The 11103-nt window shown below is 38.7% G+C and overlaps 1 protein-coding gene across 2 annotated transcripts in view; it reads right to left on the minus strand.

The window, feature by feature from the left end:
- RXFP2 (relaxin/insulin-like family peptide receptor 2) overlaps positions 1 to 11103 on the minus strand; it is a 62181-nt gene that overhangs the window by 50289 nt on the left and 789 nt on the right. The gene's annotated exons all lie outside the window — the stretch shown is intronic.

Below are 11103 nucleotides of genomic sequence, written 5' to 3' on the forward strand. Positions count from 1 at the left end.
AAACTGAGGGACATTACACAATGGAATATTATATAGCTGTAAAAATTGGATGGAACTCTTTCGCTTTTGGGACAGCATGGTTGGACCTGGAGACTATTATGCTAAGTGACATAAGACAATCTGAGAAAGACAAACATCACATGATCTCACTTATTTGTGGATTGTAAAGAACAAAATGAATTGACCAACAAAATAAGACCAGAAGCATGATGCTGGGCAGTTAGGTTCTCCATGTTCTCCAGCCAGGTTCTGTAGCCATGTTCCCTCCCTAGGTTCTCCAGCCAGGTTCTGTCCAGGTTCTCCAGTCAGGTTCAGTCACCAGGTTCTAGTCAGGTTCTCTTGCCATGTTCTATCCAGGTTCTGTAGCCAGGTTCTGTCTCTAGGATCTTCAGCCAGGTTTTCTCGCTAGGTTCTGTCTCTAGGTTCTATTGCCAGTTTCTGTCCAGGATCTTTTGCCATGTTCTCCCCCTAGGTTTTTGTCTCTAGGTTCTGTGTCTAGGTTCTGTTTAAGGGGTTTTATTCCCTCCCTAACTTCAGGGGAAAATCCCTACCTGGGGAAACAACCTTTCCGAGAGAGGTGACCTTGGTTAAAACACATAGTGCCAAGAAGGTGAGCAAACATATTAAGAACAGTATGCCATATATGCCAGGTCCCTTGAAACAGCAAGGATGGACCGGCTCCCGGCAGCATGAGGCATAGAACAGACTGACATGCCTCAATGTTGGGGTGGGGGCATGAGGAAAGAGAAACCAAATAATGTAATATACTTATATGCATAGCCCATGGACATGGAATAGGGAGTAAAGACCTGGTGGTTGGGGAGGGGTCGAGTAGGAGGTAAAGGGGGAAAAATGGGAGACATCTATAATACTGTCAACAATAAAAAATCACTAACAGGAAAAAACAAGGGTGTTTATAAAACTGTACTAATTCCTAAACAAATGATCTCTTGTCTGAGAAATAAAATTAAGTATAGTTATAGAAAAAATAAAACAACAATAAAAAAGAAGCTTTTATGTTAAGGTGTGTGGAGAGAAGTTAGCCTGTCAGTCATTGTTTTTAAACTTAGAAATTTTCTGCTTTTCTGCTTTTGCTTGGTCCTTCCTACCCTGACAGGGTTGTGTGGCCTTATCAACCCAAATGTATAGGATTCAAATTCAGTTCCAAGCACATATTTCCTTCACCTCCTTCTCATTTCAAAGACTCCTGTCTTGACTGAATTTCTCTCAGCCCCACTTTTTGTCCTGTTCTTCTGAAACAAAGTGACCACCTCTGGCTGGTTAAGGTCCCGCAGGATCCTACTCACAGATTTACTGCAGAAGCAATCACCCCATCTCCCTCCTCAGGTGGCTGCCTGATCTTTGAACAGCTAGATTTGGGGAAATGATGTCTAATTTTGTGGTACAGAGTATAGATTTAATACATGTTGATTTAAATTAGGGGGAAATAGAGTTTCAAATTGTCAATATCACCCGCACCAGGGATGGATTTCAGCTCCATGTACCCCTTGATTGGGTGTTGTTACCTAGTTCACAAACTAAATGTCATGGTCCCTGATGAGTTCTAAAGTATATATAAAGGCACAAGAAAGTCTTATCTTCCAAAAATATCTCTTCTATGACCAGTAAACTGCTTGACTTCATCTTTAGAGATGTGTTCTTTTAGATTAAAATCCTTTTTATAGTATTTAAATACCTCTCTTGTTCTGCATGACTTTGAGAGATTGTCTTCTTCTTAAAACCTTCCTGAGCACAGAGAGCTCAGAGAATGAATGCTCTGGTGGGTGGAGGGAGAATAACTTGGAAAGGGTGAAGCCTAATGGAACTTGGCACAGGAAATGTCGGGAGGAGAGAAGGTGGTACCTTTTCCCCCTTTGCTTCCCTCTCTCTCCTAATTCCTCTCTGATTTATTAACTGCTCTGTCTCAAGGGACTTTCCCTGGATATTCTTCTCCTTGATTGTAGTTCCTCCAAATTTTAGTCTCATTGACTTCCAAATTAACCTGCCTGCATGTGAACTGGGAAGGATGTACCTCTTACAAGTGTGGGCACCACTCACAGAGACTACTGATGAAGAGCTGTGCAGAAGCCACACTGTCCCAGGCTGAGGCCCTACACCCTTCCTTCATGATGCAGAAAGGATGAAGGTCACCTTTCCTGCCTGCAGAGAAGCCTTCCATTTGTATTCTATAGAATTCCATTTAATCTCATCTTCTCAGAACCCCTCTCCATTAATCATTTCCATTATCTCTTATATTTTCAAAATCCTTGTCCCTCCACTGGTTTTTCTATTAACAGTAATCTTATTCAATCAGCTTCCATCTTCAAAACAAACAAACAAACCAAGCAACCAATCAACCCAAATCTTATATCCACACTAAAGCTAAAACACACTTTTCCCTTTAAAATTAAATTATCAGAAAAAAATTGTACAAGCCAGTGTCTCCAGTCCTCATCATGCTTTCTTTCTTAAATTCACAGCAGTCATTTTTGGCCTTGCTGCTCCACTAAAATTATTTAACTAGAGTCACTAATATCTTCTTTGTCACTAGATGCAATAGGCATTTTAAAGTCGCTACTTTACTTAGTTTTATGCAGCATTTGAATCAGCAAACCAGTCGGCTGGTTGAAACCTATTTGTTCCTTGGCTTTGTGAAATCTCACTGCCCTGGTTTACTTCATCCTTCTCCATATTTTCTAAAGGTCCCTCTTCTGCTTATATTCTTAGTGCACTGCTTATTTTTCTCTGTCATTACCCTGAATATAATCCATATACATAGGTCAAAGGTTTCCTAGACCAGTCAAATCAAGTAAAGAATTTAGAGGGACCTGCAAAAAGTTACTAATATTTTAGACTATCAAATAAGAACATTATAAATCTTAAATTGTATTATGATAATGATTTATTAGAAAAAAGAGTGTTTACTTGTTAAAAATTAGAGAGAGCATATCCACAGGAGAAAATATAATCCTTTGAAATGAATACAGTTATCTCTATGAAAAACTCACTTATCTGTGTTCATGGGCTGGTGAAACTTTTCTTCCTGATAGCCTGTTTGGAACTGTGTGAGAAAATTGGACCTGGAAATGTTACCAGAATTCCTTAAGGAGGTTAGTCCTCTGTTCTGTAACTCATAAATATTTTTTTCCACTTTGTCACTTGTCTTTTACTTTGCTTATGACAGGGGCTCCAGAGATGAAACCATCAGACCGTTTAAAATAACTATGCAGCCCTAACCGGTTTGGTTCAGTGGCTAGAGCATCGGCCTGTGGAATTAAGGGTCCCAGGTTCAATTCCGGTCAAGGGCATGTACCTTGGTTGCGGGCACATCCCCAATAAAAAGTGTGCAGGAGGCAGCTGATAGATATTTCTCTCTCCTCGATGTTTCTAACTCTCTATCCCTCTCCCTTCCTCTCTGTAAAAAATCAATAAAATATATCTTAAAAAATAAAATAAAATAACTATGCAAACTAAAAATAGAAGGTAATTTACTTGATTTAACTAAGGATATCTATAAAACCTCATAGCATTTATTGCACTTGATGGTGAATTTTTTAAGGCTTTCCCTTTGAGAACGGGAACAGGACAGCAATGCCACTATTATCGCACATGTTCGACATTCTACTTGGAGAACTTAGCAAACACAGTAAGGCAAGGCAAGTCAATCAATGGTATAAATATTGGAAGAGAAGAAATAAAACTATAAATGTTCATGAATGATATGATTGTGACATAAAAATCCAAAATAATAAGTTTTGACCAGCCTGGGGATCGAGCCTGTAACTGAGGTACACACCCTTGACTGGAATCAAACTCAGGGCCCTTCAATCCACAGGCCAACACTCTATCCACTGAGCCAAACCAACTAGAGTTTATGTTGACATTTTTTCTTGAAGCTATCTACCATGGGAGATAGCTTCTTCTAAAATCCAAATAGACTCCATGTAGGTTGGGGTAAGGTGGCCCACATTGGCTTATCATACTGTATGCTCTATCTCTACAGGTAATTTGCTCATGCATTACTCTTTGCAAAACTTGCAATTCACACAAATGATGCATAAAAGCCATAGCATCCACATAATCCTGTGCTCTTAGGGAGGGCAACTTAATCTGTCAGTAGATAATTTTTAGCTGTATTTATTGCAGTAAGAGTAGCATTTTTAAGTGGGAAACAGAAAACAGCTTCTGGTCAAGATGGCAGCTTAGGTAAATGTGGTACTTGCATCTTCCCACAATGATATCACAATTCAACTAAACTACAGAACCATCATTCAGAACTACCTGATATCTAGCTGAACAACAACAAAAAGTCCTAAAACTAAGTATATTAAGAAGAAACCCATTGAGAGTGGTAGGATAGGGGGAGACACAGACCAGGATGATCCAAAACCCATACGTGGTAGATAAAAATCAGGATTGATATCTTAGTTGTGGAGTTCCCCCTGATGAGCAAGGGTATCAGCTCCGCACATCAAGCCCCCAGCCCGGGGTTCCAGGACCAGGAAGACAAGTCCCATAACTTCTGGCTTTAAAAACCATCAAGGATTGTGGCTGAGTAAGACTGAGAGCAGATGGAGTCCCAGGCAGTTCCTCTTAAAGGGCCTGCACATGTACTTACTTTGACTCAATCCCTCTGAATTTAAGCACTGAAACAGCAGCTCAAAAGGCACCAGGAACATATGGGGAGGAACTGAAGTGTCTGACATTAGGGTGAGGGCTGGAGGGACAAGTTTCTGCTAGACAAAAGTGCTGGCAGAGGGCATTGTTCCTTTTCTGAGCCTTCTCCCCACAAAGCCAGAAGGCAGGTGTCATATCTGAGTCTTCATCAATAAGACTATCATTATTTACCCACCTTGGTGATTCCCTACGACCCTGCCCCACCAACTTTTGGGGCTATCCAAGCCATTTCTAGTGACATTTCCATACAAATGGCCTCTCTTGCCTCATGCTTCAGACTTTCATAAAAGGTCTCAAAGAAGGAGTATCTGGACTCAGTGTGCCCCATACTTCTTGTTAAGTGTCCCCAAACCAGGCACTAGTGGCAGCCAGCCTTGGTTCACAGTTTGGCCTCTCCTAGGTAACTTCAAGTCCAGCAAAAGTAGCAATCATCTGCAGATCACTCTGTCACTCATGCCAAGTGGCCCCAGACAGAACACAGGCAGTGTCTGACATTGGCCTGTACCTCCTAGAGCCAGAACACCCAGTGGATAGCTTCAAATTATGTCAAAGTACCATCCAACCACCTCCATAATTGACACATTCAAGGGCAGAACTCAACCGGCACCAGAGCCTCACTGAAGTAAGTCCTACTCCATAAGTTGGGCCCTTGCACAGCTGATCCTCCACGGTGGTCACAGCCAGTCTTTGCAATGGATTGACTCAACTATAACAGGAGGGTGTACACAGCCAACACAGGCCTGTGCATCTGGAGTGCCTAGCTCAGGTAAATTGAGAGACTATGCCACAGGACCCTACAGGACATCTACTACTTTAGCCCACTCTACCAAGCCCAAGAGACACAGAAGCTCTACCTAATACATAGAAACAAACACAAGGAGGCTGCCAAAATGAGGAGACAAAGAAATATGTCCCAAATTAAAGAAAAGAACAAAACAGTAAAAGAAAACCAAATGGAGACAAGTGACCTACTAAGTGCAGAGTTCAAAACACTGGTTATAAGGATGTTCAATGAATTTAGGGGCAGGGTAGATGAACTTAGAGAGCACTTCAACAGCATAAAAAAGGACATGGAGCCTGGTCAGCATGGCTCAGTGGTTGAGGGTCTACATATGAACTAAGAGGTCAAGATTTGATTCCAGATCAGGGCATATGCCAGGTTGTGGGCTCAGTCTCCAGTGTGGGACATGCAGGAGGCCACTGATCAATGACTCATTCTCATCATTGATGTTTCTATCTCTCTCTTCCTCCCCATTCCTCTCTGAAATCAGTAAAGATATATTTAAAAAATAAAAACATTATTAAAAAAAACAATCATAAAGAAATTGCTTTGGAATAAGGGAACAGGGTTTCTTAATAGCATTCAGCCTGGATTATTATTATTTTCCTGTCCATGAGCAAGTTTATATAAAGACTAACTTATCTCACCTTTTGACAGAATTTGAGGCTTTTGAAGGAATATTTTTGCAGTGGACTTCAAAGGCAGAATGAAAGAGGATCAATATTTTATTAACTTCTTGTATTTTGTGAATTTACATATAAAGAAATTAAGAATAGAAATATCTACAACAATAGGTATATTATGTTTCGCCTATGTGGTTAGGACAGAACATCTCAGGCAAGTTGTGAATAAGAAAGACACAGAAAAAGAGTGGGGAGAGGAAGAGAGAGAAGCCTGCATTATCACTCCTATCCTGCTATAGGTAAATGACTAGTCCAGTGTCGACTGGCTGGACCATAATTTGAACAAAATAGTGGATAATGAAAACCAGGTGATAAATGAGAAACATTATCTTGCTCCAAATCCAAGAGATTCTTCCTCAGCCATGTGTCATAGGTTTACTAATTTTTTTCTTATTTCTTAAGGAGGGAGTAGTAATTAATATCAAGTCTACTTTATAGTTAAGCTTATATATTAATTATACTTTTTTGAATTATATTCTTTATCAAGAGGCTATATACTGATTATCTGACAATGTAGCTTCAGCAATTTCCTTGCTAAATTAATTTGTCCCCAAATAAAAAAAAACGTTTTCAGGTAGAATTAATGTATGTGTTAAATAATCCAGGTGAACTTAATTAGCAATTTGGGTACACATGAAGAGTTCAACAAGGAATTGGCATCTCTTATAGAAAAGAAGCCTAGCTATACTCTACCAACACCAGTGTTTGCAGTGGTGTGATCCATGGGACAGGGCCATCAGGTTGCCTGGGTGCAGAATCCCGCAGCTCACCTTGGGGACTGAAGTCCTAGAACCTGTTTTTTAACATCACCACGGTGGTTCTCAGAAACTCAACAGCTGCACAGATGTGCTGGCTGAGGTTGGGAGGTTAGATGTTACACCGAAGGCCGAAGCCGGTAAGGATCGGGGATGTGACTTGAACACATGTCTGCGAGCCCTTAAATGGAGCTTCCTCGCCACTCCACTGCCTCTCCTGTCCTAACTCCTTATACTTGCACAGCTCTTTACTTCACAGTTCCAGATCTCTGATGTGTGTGGCCTCTCATGTTCAGTCTCAGATGGAGCAAAAGCTGAAGAATAAAATCTACCTTCTTTTCTGAGCTTTTGGGTCAAGATGATCTATTGTGAGCAAATCCTGAATATGTTCTCCACAGACACAGGAAAGATTGACATGTGTTTTCATTAAAACATTCAGCTTACAGATGGGAGAACTCTCCACAGAACATTAATACAGGAAAAGCCATTGATGTGACAGGAGCTAAACCATTTGTTGGCAGAAAGCTGACACTGGGTAAGCAGAGAGAGCTAGATTTTGGCCTATTTGAGAAAGGGACTGAGTGCAGCCTCACCACAGAGGCTGGGACAGCCAGGAAGTATGTGCAGGGAGTTACCCCGACAGCGAGTGGGGATGAAGGAGTCTACCTGACACCAAGACTGAGATTTGAATGTTGTCCTTGCCCATGGCCAGCAGGACTACAGACTGGGCAAGAGCTTTGGCATTGGATCACCGCCATGTAAAATCCCCGAGATGCTCATATAAACTATAGGCTCCAATCTGAAGACGCCAATGGACTTTGTGGAGGCGATTAAGAGACCGCTCACATAGAGACGAAAGTGTCCAGGGCTCTACCTAAGAAAGAATTGATCCCGGAGGAACCAAGAAATGACAGTGCTTTCAAAAGCAGTTAAAAGTATTGATGGTTAAATCCTCAAAGAAATAATGGAAGGAAGAATATCATTAAGTAAGAATCGAAGTTTATAAAGCCAGACCAACTTTAAATTCTGTTGAAATTATGGGAATGAAATTTAAAAAAATTTTATAGACTAAATAAAAATAAACTGGAATCAGAGAAAGGGAGAATTAGTTAAATTTATCCTTTCCTTATCAAACATATATTCTATTTACACAGAACTTTTCTGGGCAAAGAAAATAGCCGTACAGAACTGGTGAGAAATGTTTATTGAAGGTTTAATTTTTTTTTCTGTACATACTGAACAACTGGAAGTATAGGGCTGAGAAATGGGTGAATGTGAATAAAGCATGGAAGAGAGCGTTATATTTTATTTTCAGATAATTGTGCCTCCGATTCCACTATTATTTCTCTTGTAAAAGAAGGAGATTCATTTTGCCTGATAAATGTTAGTTTCATGTTTAACAAATAAGTAAACCAAGCTGTTTTTGATTCTCAAATCTATGTATATGTAAGTCTAAAAACTCGGTGCATTTATCCTAATATATAAAAAGCCAGGGGCCATCACGACCAAAACAACCAGATGAACGACCAAACAGCAGGCTGTGTGGGGTGATCACGCCAGCAGGGGGGGTTAGTGAGGAATGTCCTAATGACTGGACAGCAGGTTGCATGGGGTGACCAGGTGGGCAGGGGGGCAGTTGGGGGTGACCAGGCTGGCAGGAGGGCAGTTGGAGGCGACCAAGCTGGCAGGGGGGGCAATTAGGGGTGATCAGGCCAGCAGGCAGAGGCAGTTAGGGGTGATCAGGCTGGCAGAGGGGGCAGTTAGGGGCAATCAGGTAGGCAGGCAGGCAGGTGAGCAGTTAGGAGCCGGTGGTCCCAGATTGTGAGAGGGATGTCCGCCTGCAAGTTTAGGCCAGGATCGGGCCTAAACTGGCAGTCAAACATCCTCCAAGGGGTCCCAGTTTGGAGAGGGTGCAGACTGGGCTGAGGGGACCCGCCCCTCATGCATGAATTTTGTGCACCTGGCCTCTAGCAATAATATAACTTTGTACACAAAAACTAGTCTTAGTCAAATTTTATTCAGGCTGCAATTTTTTAGAATAAAAATATGATATTTCAATATCAGTTTATTTGAAAGCAGTATCCCAATTTTGTCTCTAAAATTCAGATGACAGCCAATTTTGTCACTTCAAGTGAGAGTCCTTAAACTCTTTTATTACATATGGTCATATTTATTCACAATAAGATGAACAAACAAATAAATATCTGTCACAAGATTTGGTTAGTTAGTGCTTACCCGAGGACATATCTTCATAGCTTTCACTTCCAAGTGTCTTGTGTCCTCTCCTGCCTCACAGCAAGCTCCATGCAGCCCTCAAGCAGGACAGTTTCTTTTTCATTAGTGCTGCTGCTTCAGCCTCTCAGTATGACTGGTTGGCGATATAATTTATTTTCACAGCTATCAGCAGCATGAATGCAATTGTGTGAAATTAAAATTTAGTTGGAAAACCTTTTATCAAGTTCTGGAGTGGAGGTTTGAACTAGTCCATTAGGGGGCAGTCATATATTGCTCACTTCAAAATGCTGCTCAGGACTTCTTTGATGACTGCATTTTTCAAGGTTAGCAAATTATTTGAATAAGTAACAATTGGTAGTTACCAAGTAATGTTCTCCATACTTCATGCTTTAATTTCCCATATAAGCCCATGTTTTTGATTTATAATATTGCCCATAATTAGTCCACACCAAAAAGTTATTTTTGGTAGTAGATTTCAGCTGGTTAGCAAGCATATCCAATGAATAAATTGACAATAAAGTACATGTTAGAAACGATAAGATATTTTATCTTTACTTATCAATTAGTGTTTATAGCTTAAGATAGTTGATATTGTTTATTTTTTAGGCACTCAAGGGTAATCATGGCCAGAAGGATGGGGGTGGGGGGAAATATCATATAATTTCTACCTTTTCCTTTTGTTTAGATCTAGTCTAAAAACCTATCAGAAATATTTATTTAAATGTAGCTTACATAAATTTAAAATACTTTTATTTGTTTATTAAGTAGTTTTACTGCTTGAACTGCCCATAATTTTATTGTGAGAAAGTAAAAAGTTTTGCTAATTATATATCAAATTACTACTGTATTTATATAAGGAGGAGAGAGATATCAAAGCACTGGTTAATATACCTTGGAAATAAATAATTTTAAATATAAAGGTTTAAGTTAGCAGTCAAAAGTAATGTAAAATTAGAAAGTAAAATTTTCCAGGGGATTACAATTAATCAATACTTATCAGTTTGGTAGTATGAATCTGAAATATGACATTTACTTAGATATTAAAAATATCATCTGTTTAAAATTTATTTTCCTCTTTTTTTTAAAGAACACAGTGTGATAAATCTTAAGACATTATTTTAGTAATAGATGTCTTCATCTCATAAAGACTTTGTATTTCTAAGCAAAATCAGTTAGATACTTTACCAGAAGTAATAGCAGTATTATAGTAAAACTGGTTAACTATAGTTAATTCCTGTACTATACAGAATTTTTTAAGGGCACAGATAACCGCTACAAAGTGTGTTGAATTCAAGAAGCTACTTTTTAGCTGTCTATTCTTAAACAATCATAAAAAAATTGAATATTATAAATGTGCATAGGACATGAACTTCTGAAGAAAGGCCTTAATTCAAAGAAATAGACAGCTTTCTACACTGTATTTTATACAAAATGAGTTCATACATTTTTTTCTTCTTAGATAACACAAGTTTTCATGGAAGAGAGATGAAAACATAAAACAAAATTGTGTTAAGTGTATTAAAATAATGCTTTAAAATAATTTGAAACAAAGTTTTAGTATTTCAAATTCAAGCTAAAACTTAAATGTTTTATTAGTTGGAAGTTCTCAAATAATTTCTCATAAATACTGTATTTTATTTCAAGATTAATAATATTCAATTGAATTCACTTACTAAAATTGAATATTTTAAAAACCTAAAACAAATTTCTCAGAAAATAAAAATAATTTCAAATTCTAACTTGTATTCTTTTTATAAAAAGTCTTAAATTATAAACTTAAATAGATTTTGTAATAGTAATAATAAATTCAATATTCATTGAATATGATGAACAGATTATGTATTTACAAGGGTACAAGCTCATAACAAAACAAGTATATATATATGTTTTATTTACAAGTGTACAAACTCAAACTCATAACAAAACTTGTTTTGTTATGAGCTTGTACACTTGTAAATACATAACCTGTTCA

This window comes from Myotis davidii, unplaced genomic scaffold (genome assembly GCF_000327345.1).
Source record: "Myotis davidii unplaced genomic scaffold, ASM32734v1 scaffold119, whole genome shotgun sequence".
Classification (NCBI taxonomy): Eukaryota; Metazoa; Chordata; class Mammalia; order Chiroptera; family Vespertilionidae; genus Myotis; species Myotis davidii.